The sequence below is a fragment of the Rhinolophus hipposideros genome (assembly GCF_964194185.1).
Source record: "Rhinolophus hipposideros genome assembly, chromosome: 6".
NCBI lineage: Eukaryota > Metazoa > Chordata > Mammalia > Chiroptera > Rhinolophidae > Rhinolophus > Rhinolophus hipposideros.
The window spans coordinates 90,458,247-90,470,689 of NC_138052.1; the positions used below are offsets into that span (position 1 = coordinate 90,458,247).

At 38.0% G+C, this 12,443-nt stretch overlaps 1 pseudogene across 1 annotated transcript in view; it reads left to right on the top strand.

Annotated features, from left to right (window-relative positions):
• The window catches only part of LOC308498579 (small ribosomal subunit protein eS4-like), a 97,774-nt pseudogene extending 85,680 nt beyond the window's left edge, over positions 1–12,094 (top strand). The window contains exon 2 of the transcript in view: positions 11,640–12,094. The product of the transcript in view is annotated as a small ribosomal subunit protein eS4-like (transcript). The remainder of the gene's footprint in view (positions 1–11,639) is intronic.
• Positions 12,095–12,443: the final 349 nt, after the last annotated feature.

The following is a 12,443-nucleotide window of genomic DNA, read 5'->3' on the forward strand; positions in this document are numbered from 1 at the left end:
ACTGTAAATCTAATCTTGCAATTATATAAAAAATTACTTAGAGCAAACAAACCATTGAAAGTGGCTTATATATGTCCAGATTTCATTTTAACAGTATTTTTTGTAATGAGATTTGGACTGTTATAGATCCCTCTACAAAACAAGTACATGGAGGAATAAAAATAGGTTGCAGAGAATGAATAACATTAAATCTCATTCAGTTTGATGAGATCCATGTAAAAAGGACCTATCCTTCATACCAAAGTGCTAAAAAGAAACAACAGACACAAAATGGAGTCACTTGTGCTAAATTCCAGCAAGACTTAATCCTAGCTTGACCAGTTTCAGCCTCTCCCAGGAGTAGTATTTTAAACCAATCAGTCTGGAACTTCCTAGTCAGCACTAGTGAGGTAATCTGTCTGATAAAAACCCCTTTCTTCCCCTAAGGGAATGTTACCTTGTTTGAAAAAAATCTACTTTCTTAACTCTTTTTCCCATCCTCTTTCTACCTATTTAAACCTACATTTTTAAATTCTTCAGAGCTTTCTTTTATTTGCTAGATGGGATGCTTCTACATTCATAAATTTTTCAATAAAGCCAAGTAGATCTTTACATTTACTCAGTTGAATTTTTGTTCTTTAACAAAAGATACTTTACTAAGAACCAAGTGATTCCTGGAGGAAAATGGAGAAAATAAAAGAGATGTGTAGACAGATGATAATTTAAACATTTCCTTTCAATTCACACAGAGCTCTTTGTTAACAAATATTGTTAAACATCGAGGTACAGGCAATGTCACTTACCTAGATGTAAGAGTCAAAAATTCTTCCTTTCAGAGAACTCTCACACTAAAGGAAGGACAGACAAATACTCATAACACAATACCAACACAATGTGGTAAGTGGATTACAGAGACACTTAAGGTGCTATGGGAGCCCAGGAAACTTCAGGGATAGCTCAGTCTAAGCCTTTAGGAAGTGACAAAGAGTCTGACCAAACTTTAGTTAGTCTCCTCCATGCTCTCTTCTCATCTAGGACCCAACCTTTGTCCTATCCCATCCTGTCATTGGCCTTAGTAAAGAATCCCACTAAATCATTCCCCTACCTTTGATATCTGATCAAGTTCTTTATTCCTGACTTTTGCTGTATAACTCCTTGGCCTGCCTTTATCAAGAATCCTCTTAGGTCGGGGCTGGCCCAGCCAGTTAGAGCTCCATGCTCCTAACTCCGAAGGCTGCCGGTTCGATTCCCACATGGGCATGTGGGCTCTCAACCACAAGGTTGTCAGTTCAACTCCTCGAGTCTTGCAAGGGATGGTGGGCTCTGCCCCCTGCAACTAAGATTGAACACGGCACCTTGAGCTGAGCTGCCGCTGAGCTCCCAGATGGCTCAGTTGGTTGGAGAGCATCCTCTCAACCAGAAGGTTGCCGGTTCGACTCCCACAAGGGATGGTGGGCTATGCCCCCTGCAACTAGCAACGGCAACTGGACCTGGAGCTGAGCTGCGCCCTCCACAACTAAGACTGAAAGGACAACTTGACTTGGAGAAAAGTCCTGGAAGTACACACTGTTCCCTAATCAAGTCCTGTTCCCCTTCCCCAATAAAATCTTAAAAAAAAATAAAAATAAAAAAATAAGAATCCTCTTAGGTCAGTTTAGAAAGTATCTTCATATCTGTGATGTTTCCTGTTAATAATTGTCTATCCACTGACTCCCTTCCTCTGGCCTTTGGCTATAAATCCCCAGTTGTCCTCATTGTATTCAGAATTGAGCCTGATCTCTCTCCCTGTTGCAATACCCCCATTGCAGTAGTCTTGAATAAAATCTTCTTCACCATCTTAATAAGTGTCAGAACCATTTTTTTCTTTAATGACAGTCTTCCTAGAAGGGGTTATAGTGGACCTAACTCATGAAGGACAAGGAAGACCAGAGAGGGAATAAAACAGTGAAGAGCATTCTTCACTCTTCATAAGCAGAGGAAAGGCTTTTTCAAAGGCAGATAGCTTTCAGAGTGTGGTATGTCTGCAGCAGCATGGATGTTATGTACCTGGAGCACAAGATGCACCGGACACCGTGGTGTGAGATGAAGCTGGAAACATTGCCATGAAGGACCTTGTGTGCCATGCCAGAGAGTCTGCATTTACACCGAATAATGTTTGTATTTTATTCACTGGATGGATTTTCACCATAGATGTGCCATTGTTGGATTTGCATTTTAGAAAGACGATTGTAGATGATATGCTGAGCATGAATCAAGGGATGCGTGTTTGATGGGCTGCATGCCAAGCCAGGAGACTCAGAGATTAGTGAGTAGTGTGGCATTCAGTGAAGATCAGATGCAGGGAGGGGACTGGACTGACTCACTGAGACAGTGATAAGAGATAGGATTCCACGGCCCGTGGGTAGTGCAGTAATGAGCAGAGGAAAGAGGCGGGGGTGATTCTTGGGTTTCCCTAATTGGGGTGACTAGAGGAGTGGCAGCTCACGTATTGAAATAGAATATACAAGAGGACAGATGAGGTTTGGGGAAAAGACGAGGGTTTACTTTTCTCCTTAAATCTCATTCTGAGAAATTTAGAGAACGGAAATTACTGAATAACTGTGCAGTCTTTCAGAATTAGCTATATAAGACCAAATTACAATAATTCATAACTATAATCATTCTAAATTCATTTGATTTTAATATGTTTCAAATATTTTACTGCATAATTTACAAGAAAATTGTTCTATATTAAAATGGTCATTTTCTCTAATTGCATATTACCAAATCAGGGTAGACAATGAAACAGAAATATATTTGGTAAATTTGCAAGGCAGGATGAGCTAGAATTGCTGAAGTAGCTTATGGCTGAGCTCTCCTAAGTAGAACAGAAGATACCTCATTCTGATTGTTAATTTTAATATTTTTATACTGATAAACACAGTGAATTTAAATTACCATTAATATCTCTCTGATTGAGATATTAAAGTTCTTCATAGACCTGAGCAGATTTCAAGAATGCTCTCAACTTTTGATAATGACAATTTTATCTGGAACACAGAGAGTTGAACAGATTCCCAAAGAAAAATATTTAAATATAGATAGAAAATGAATATAAAAATAATAACATTTACTAATCTATTACAAATGCTCCAATAAGTACAGTCATGCACCACATATGATGTTTCAGTCCTCAATGGACCATATATACGAAGGTGGTCTCATAAGATTATAATGGACCTGAAAAATTTCTATTGCTTTGTGATATTGTAGCACAATGAATTACTCACATGTTTGTGGTGATACTGTACTGCTAGTCATATAAAAGTATAACACATATAATTATGTATAGTGCATAACACTTGATAATGATAATGAATGACAGTTACTGCTGTATGGATTTGCTATACTATAATTTCATCGTTATTTTAGAGTTTACTCTTTCTACTTATTAAAAAAAAAACTCTGTAAAATAGTAACCATGCTACACTGGCAGCAGCCTCATCCATCTCGTCTTTACTGCATCTCTTGATTGCATCATTTTCTTTGTGCTTGTTTTATCTGACGTTGTTTTGTCCAGTAATGAGCTGTACAGGCTTGTAGCCTAGGAGCAATAGGCTACCCCACACAGCCTAGGATATAGTATACTATACCATTTAGTTTTGTGTAAGTACACTCTACAATGTTTGCACAATGACAAAATTGCCTAACAACGCCACTTTTTTAGAATGCATCCCTGTCATTAAGTGGCACGTGACTATACATAAAGGGCAATGTTTCCTACAAATACCATTGGCCAGTATATATGAATATCTGAAGGGGATTCTATTTCTAGTAGCTTTCAAATGCTTCTTACAAAAAGTCAATTTAAACAATACTGAATGGAACATGCACACATCTACGTGTCCATCTTAGAGAGCTAAAAGTACAATATCCTCTCATCTTACAAACACACAGCAACATGAGACATACACGTATCTTATGATGAAACTGTAAGACTATGAATATGTCATAGTCTTACAGTTAGAGAATAGTTTCAAACTATTCTCTAAATAAATATATTGCTGGTGAAACTGGCTTCCAGAGAAAAGATCTATAGATATATGCAAAGAGAAAAAAAAAATCACTAAATATTAGTCATAGGAATTGTACCAAGGACAAATGTGACAAATAGGAGAACCCTGTAAAGGTATATTACCATACACACCTCATATACTCCAAATGTTAATCTAACCTTTCAAGGAAAGGTTATATTGGTCTTAATTTTATCCAGGAAAGTGGAGAAGTGAGGGGAAAAATCATTGAGCCACTAGGCAGTGTCACTTTGGATAAAAGAAAATGTTTATTACTAAGTCAATGGAACAGAATCATTAGAACAGCTTGGATTTCACATTTTAATCCTAGAATGATGTGAAAGAGAAATAGAAGTGGTTCTTTCCCAGTAGAAGTGGAAAGTGTAGAAGATAATAAAACTAATTCTCTTCTCAAAAATAACTTCAGGTGGCTTTCTACTTCTTCTTCTTCTTCTTCTTTGTTTTTTGTTTGTTTGTTTGTTTGTTTTTGTTTAGTACTTTAGTTCCTTACATCTGATGAAATTGAAAATAATTATGGTCATTTTTCAAACTTGAAAAAAGTGAGAAAAAAAAACACTTTATCACAAATAAGTATCATAGAATAACAGATGTCTGGGGACCTCAAAAGATGTACTGACACCCAACTAATATTGAATTTGATAGTGTATAATTTTTTATTTAGTTCTTAACAAGGCGGCATATGATCTATTTTGGAATTAAGTTTAGATTAATTTTCTTATTTTGTTTTTGTCCTGAATAACTAGTAGGTTGGATTAGGTTTAATAGTTTCTTTGAAAGACGAAAGGGTGGCACAGATTCCTTCTAGCTTTTCGAAGTAATGTAATGGTGAAACAAGACGTGCTATAGGGTACAGGATGGAGAAAAGTCAGGAGACACAGAAAGTAACCTCAGCAATTACTAACAGGCCCATCCAAGAACATAATTGTTAGAACAACCTTGAAAAGGGGGTGCAAGTACTGAATACTGCGGTGCTGATTACCCTGATTTCAATTACTCTGGTTTAAATGGAATGAAATAGGGCTCTAACTCTGTTAATTAACAAGCCTATCCACCGGTGATCTCTAAATGTTCCATGTATAACTCCTATTAATGCAGAAAACGTACATGCCTAGAAAAGGCAAGTCTGCATACTAAGCCCAAGTATGCAGTTTACAGGAGAATTGGAGTTGTTTTATTTTTCCACTAGAAAATTACAGTGAAGGGTGAAGAAAAAAGGGGAAGGAGCAGGGCTGAGGGAATGTTGCATACATTAAGGAATAATGATCTAGAAGCCCTGCTTTTCTTGAATTAGTTCACTTTTAAGGAGAACAAAGGGGCTGTCCTGCTGGGTACATTTTCAGCAAGGATGCCTGCCTGACTAGCTTATTTTTGATCTGACCAGGATGTGGTTTCAATTAGCCGTAGCACTTACAAAGCCAGTAGCAGTCACTGTACCAGAAAGTATGAGTCTATGGGGGTTGAAAGAGACTAGATGTAAGCAGGAAATGTACACGCTCATGATGCTTTAACCTCTGCATGGCTAACCTTCCAGGTCCCTACTGGTCCATTCGGGTTCTGAGAATTTGGTGTCTTTCTACATCTATACCATATCCTCAGAAACTTCTTTTTATTCTCTTTTTTCTTTGTTTTTTTAATCTGCCTAATTCTGCTTTGGACAAAGTCAGGAGAGGACTTCCATTTTATGTCAATAATACACATTTGGATGTTTTCAGCTTTAGAGAAGCTGCAACACACATTAGTTAACTCAAATCTGCTGGTGATTTTTTTCAACAAGATATTTCCAAAGATGAGGCAAGGCGGAGTTTGGAAGAGAGTATCTTTGGGGCAATCGATCTCCTAGGAAACTGGAAGAAATATAATGACACAAACAAAAATCCGAAGAATGGTAGAGACTGTTTCAGTGTTCGTTCGCCCTTCCTGACATGTTCCAAATCACTGACTAGGAAAACTCTGACGCAAAAGTAGCCCTAACTGAAAGAGCAGCTTAGCTCATGGGTATCTCTCGAGATGCCTTGTGGCTTTTACTATTTGGGCATTTAAGGGTGAGTAACCCAGGGATAAATTTCTTCTTGAATGTTCCATCTCTATTACCTGCCACCAGGAGTGCAGTTGCAACTTGCTTATAACCTTCAGATCCCAAAGGCTTTCCACATGCCACGTGAGATGAACTGAATCAAACAGAAAACAGCAATTTTCCTATCCAGTTATACATATAAAAGATCTTTGTTAAAAGAGTGGTGTGGATTATACAATCATATTTCACAATAGAAAATGTAATTTAAACAAATTCAAATAATTATACTAAAATTATTTACCTGTTAACAATAATTGCAACTCATAGGCCAGCAAACGATGACTCTTGGGCCAAATCGGGTCCTCTTACTGCAACAGGGTCACACCATTCTTTTATGTATTGTTTGCCCGCTTTCCTGCCAGAAAGAACAGTAGAGTTTAATTCTCGCAATAGCAACTGCATGGCCAACAAAGCCCCCAAACATTTATTATTTGTCCCTTTACGGAAGTTTGCTAGCACTGGTGTGACTTAATATTTATTTGGAGAAAAGTAGAATGCTTTCCTTAAGTTTTCCTGAATCATGAAGCCTCTAGTAACAAAAAAAAAATAAAAATAAAAATAAATACTTTCAGGATACACCTCCCACTTTCATTATCAGCAGGTATAAAACAAAATGCCAAAGAAAAGCCTAGCAGAACCATAAGCAAATAGCTTTTAACAGTGCTAGTTGAGGAGGAAGCCGTAGATATTAGAAACCAAGACAATCTATAAATCAGAGGCTTAGAGAAACAGGAAACAAGACTTCCAGATAATTCTCAACATTTTTCTTCACCTAAAATCCCTCTTATCTGTGAATTAAGAGGTAAATCAAAATATATTCCTAGATAATCAGAGGCAGATATTCACAAGCCGAATGCCTTCAATTGAATGAATTCCTTCTTTAGCGTATTATAAAAATAATAAATATTGTTTAAAATACCAAGCAATACTTTTTTAAAAAGTATACAATTAATAAGGCCTTGCAGTTGGAACAGAAAAATATCTATTCAAACAACTGACATTTAAGTAACTGTAGATATACAGACAGATATTCTTTGCACCATTACAAGACAAACCAGTCTGGGACCTGCACCGAGGTGTGAAAAATTATCAGAAGCTGCAGAAGCAGGGAAATCAGGGGAACAGCTATCAATCCAGAATGAATAGGAACAGAAAAGTGTCCTGATAGCTATTAGCAAGAAACTGCTATCATTATTATTGGTTTACCAGTAACGTATACTTGCATATCAGTTGTGAGAAAAAATATCTATATGTATGTAAATATATATATAGTTCAAAATTCTATCTATGTGATTTATTTCATAATATTGATTCTCTTTAGCTTTTATATAAATTCTCATGTAACAGAGTCTGTGATGTTATTTTAATGTTAAGGTAAGTTTATAAGGTAGGCTAGCTTCTCTTTACAGACTACACAAGTAACAGAGGTGAATTATTTTTCTGGCTGCATGAATTGATGTAAATAATTAATATTTATTAAGAATTGCTAAGACTAGTAATTATTCTTATCACTCACTCATATGTATCACTGATTCCATTCTTACAGTTAAGGTATTTATTGAACATCTGCTGTATGGCAGGCACCAGACGAGGTGCTTTTGATCAGCAATGAGCAAAACAAAAAGCGCTGCTCTCATGGACTGAGCAGTCCAGTCCAGAAGAAAGAAAACTAATGGCTGATCTCAGCCATTCTACCTTCAAATGTATATCCTAATCGAACCAATCTCACCACTACCATCCCAGCTCCTGCACCATCATCTCTCGCCTAGATAACTTCATTAACTTCCTGATTGCTCTCCCTGCCTCTGCCCTCATCCCCAAGCTATATTCCCCACATTAAATAAGCTAGGAGACCATCGGGGCAGAGAAACCAAAGAATCCTGCATTCTCTAGATAAATGGGAGAAGTTGGTTCCCAGCGCTACTCTGTATCAGAATCACTCTGGAAAGTGATCTGAAATAGCAATTTCAGAGCCCCAGATCCCAACATTGTTATTCAGAATGGGTGGGATGGTACCAGAAATCTTCATTTTCAGGAATTTCCCCAGTGCATATTCCCTGGGCCAATCTCTGCCAAAGCAAAGTAGGTTGCAAGCCATGTCGTTAACACTGACTTATTCAATCAAATGACACCTTTGCTTCCAGTTTTACAAAGAGGATGTAAAGATAATGCCACCATGATAAGTGACGAAAATGGCTTACCTCATAGAATCCTATGAGAAAACCAGTTTTGAGTACAGTAACTTTTCTAGACACCTAAGGAGGCCTGATGACTTTTATTTAATAAGTCATTGTTCTGATGCTTTTTCTTGCCCTCCATTCAAGCCACAGAACTTTGTGAGTCCGTCTATGGGCAAGATGATAGTTAACGTATACTGGAAGATGGATAAAGTGCTATGGAAAAGGAAACAAATAAATGCAAAGCCTATTGATTTGTTGATACAGTGTACACTTATTTTAATGTAGAATTGTCCTAAAGAAATAGAAGCAATTTTAGAGAGTTAATCTGCCATCTGGAATACAAAATACAGCTATATATTCTTTATTCAGTTTTAATCAGGATACAACCTGGAGTCCATAAAATAAATTGCTTACAGATTTGGCTGCATAAAAATTCTCATCATCTCCATGATGATGTCTCCATAATCAAAGTTAAAAGATAAACAACAGTATGGGAGAAACATTTACACTGCATAAAAGAAACAAAAGCTCTCATTTCTCCGAGAAACAAAATTCTCATAAAGAATTTCTAGAAATCAAAAAGAAAAGATCCAAAGAGAAATAGGGCAAAGGATCTGAACAGGTAATTCACAGGAAAAAATACAAGTGGCTAATATTGGTAAGACTTGTTCTATCTCAGCGGTATTCAAAAAATGCAAATGAGAAATCAAGTGACATTATTTTTGTTTAGGATCTTGACAAAACGTTTTTCTAAATGGTAATTGAGAGTTTATAAAAATGGTAGTCTAGGTGTATGCACCTTGTGGGAACAGAAATTATTTTTGTGCTTTTTGAGAGTAATTTATTTGGCAGTACGTATAAATAAAAAACACATGCCTTTTGGTCTGGCAATTCCAGTGTAATCTAGCCTATGAAAGTACAAGCGTGTATGGTCAAAGATTTCTAAGAATGTCAGTTTCAGCATTATTTATAATTAAAAATACTGACAATAATTATTTATTAATAGAATAATAATAAAATAAACATGAAATGTTATCTAGTAGTTCAAAGAATGAGGTAATTTCAGCATTATTTATAATAACAAAAATTGGAAATAATTATCAATAGAATAATAATAATAATAAAAACCTGTAAAATGTTATCCAGTAGTTCAAAGACTGGGGCAGATTTATAGGTACTGATAAAGAAAGATCTCTTTGGTATATTAAGTGGAAAAAAGTCACAGAATAATGCATACAGTATAGTTGAATTTATTATTATCTTGAATTTATATGGTTACATGTATACATATATGCATGCAAAAATATTTTACAAGGTCTGGATGGACATAGCATAACATTGGCTACTTCTGGAGAAGGGAATGACTTTTGGAAGGGGGAATTCATGGGAAACTTTCATCATTTAATCTGCATAGCACTGCATTGTATGCATTTTTTAAAATAAAAACATATCCTTGTATAATTTAAAAAATAAACGATATTAGCATTACATTTTTCCTAATCTGGAGAAAAAACTGTAAAGTTAAAAAAACTCTTAATGGAAATGCAAGGCACATCTTGATTATCACTGTTCTAATAGTTAGAGAGAAAAAAAAAACACAAAAACTTTGAACTGCCCTGCTTCCTTATCTTTGACTGAATTCTAGAATACTTAAAATATAACTACTTTATGATTAAATACAAGAGGGTGTGATATTTCAAAATGTGAGTTTGGATAAAAAATAGTTTGCTTGTTTGTTTTTATTTCCCTCCTAAAGTTTTAGCTGGTAAAAGTTGGCACAGTTGGTGTGTGTGTGTGTGTGCACGAACATTAACTGAGTCTCAGGCAAAATAAAATCATTATCAAATGAGAAGGTATCTTCCATTCCATTCAAGCCCCTTAATAGCTTCACTGCATAGCTAGGTATAAAGATCATATTTCTCGAACTGAAGAGAGTGCACTTTCTACACCTGGCAGGCACCTTCCATTCTCATGTCTTTGTTGTGACATTAATACGCGCGTACATGTGTTAATGCTAATACGGGACTTGTGATCCTTTCCACAGATGGACTCTGTGGGGGCTAAAATAATAAAATAATAATAATAATAATAATACTTTTCCTCCCACCTTCCAAGTTCTTCCTGTTGGGTTAATAATCAAATGAACAGAGACAAATTAACAGGAGAAAAACAGTTTTAATACATTTGCATGGGGAATTCACATAAGCATGAAATGTCCAAAGACAGTGAGGCAACTCTGAGCACATAAGCCATTAGGGGGCAAAGGCGAAAAGGGGGTGGGGGTGGGATATTAGATTTCAGAAGTAAGAATGGGCGGTTTACAGGTGGGAGAGAGAGAACAGAACACACGTGGTCAATTCTTGCTAGGCAACTCAGAAACTATGGGACATGGGGGCTCTCTAGTTCACAGGCTCAGAGGCTTCCTGACTAATGCTAGGGGGACGATTCTTAAGGTGATTAAGCCAAGGTTCTCTTCCTAAAGCTGTTTTTTTTTCTGTCTGAACCTCTTGGGCAGGAAATGAGGGAGGATTAAATGTTGTGGCTGAGTCTTGTTTCTTAACAGCTTAAAATCAGGATCCCAAAGGACAGTTTCAAGGTGGCAAAATTTCGGTCCTTTCAACATGCTCAGCTTTCCTTCCCTAAACTACCGGCGACAGTCATTTCTACAATAGAAGTTCACTTGCATTGGTGAAGTGCGTTTTAACACCTTGTCCTGTTACCATAGAAAGGGAAATTCTACCCAAATCCCAGGAGTGCTTTAAACTTTATTTCCGAGGCTAATTAGACTCACAAAGTTAGCTACTTTCCCCTAAGAGGGATGTTTCTGCACAAAAATGTCCTCCAGTGGAAAATCCATCCAGCGACATCACAAGACTGAAGTGGCAACATTTGGAAAGAAAGGGTGGAATTTCCTTTTTTTTTTTCCCCGTGTGTGAGGAGTGTGTGCGTGTTTGCGTGGGGTCCATTTTGTCTATGGGAAGGAGTGGGTCTTGTAGTAAATAGCATACTTAAAATATGTACATATATTTTTAAATATATATGTACATTTTTCCTCCTGAATAAAGGAGTGAGGCCGACCTCTTTATATTTGATCCTAATCCTTTCTCCCTCCCTCCTCCTGCTGGAGTGGTCCGGGAGCACCCCTCTTTCTAATAAATGGCTGGCAGAAGCAAGCCATTCACGCGTTCCCCTTTGATCACCTCCGAGCTGTCAGCCGTGCTTCTGTTTTCCTTCCAGCCCTTGTTCCTGCCTAAAAGTGGAAGTAATGCCCCCTGAAAGAAATACCCTAGGTGTCCTGCAAAGCATCAATCTATTTCTTCTTTTTTTCCTGAGGCTCACCCTCCCAGCTTGAACAAATCCCCCGCTTCCTCCCGCCTCCCTTCTCAGCAGAATCCCGGTTCCTTTGGAGACACCCTCCAACGTGCTGCAGTGACCCCGGGGGCCCTCGCTGTCTGAGACGCTACCACCCGGCCAGACGGGGGAGGCTCCACTCCGCCCCTCCAGCCGCTCCTCTCCCCCGCCCGCCGAGAGCGGGGTCCTGCGGGCGCCTGTGTTTGCGGGTCGTGCCGTGTGCTTTCGAGAAAGCACGCATTGTTTTCCTCTCGATGGAGCCTCTCTCTGACCTCCTAAATTCCTCCCTTTCCCTTCCCCTGCCGGGGACTTGGGATGGCCCTGCGGATTTCCCCGGCTGCATTGAAGTCTCAGGCTACAGTGCCCGGGAGGCTGAGTGCGACCCCAGCGCCCGGGCGTTCGTGAGCTTCGGCGGCTGCTCCCAGACAGCGCTTTGAACACGTTTTTCAGCGCGTGCTCCCTTTTCTTGTTTACAGCCGAGATTATAAGCAATCTGTGTCCCCTCTTATCATCGTGTCAGGCAGTGATGTATAGTTTGTAAATATTATTGAAAGGCAATAATTTGCAAAGGCAAACAATTACAAGCAGAGTATACGGACCATGAGGCTTGTCCTTAATGTGTTTACCAGAAAGAGAGGAAAGGGGGCTGGGAGACGGGGAAATTATGGGGAAGGGGGTATGGCTCCAAAGGATTCTGATGCTATGACGGTAACATAACTAATTAAACATAATGTTGCTTAAAAGCCTTTGCTCTCTTCCTAAAATTGCTCGAAAGTATGCATTATT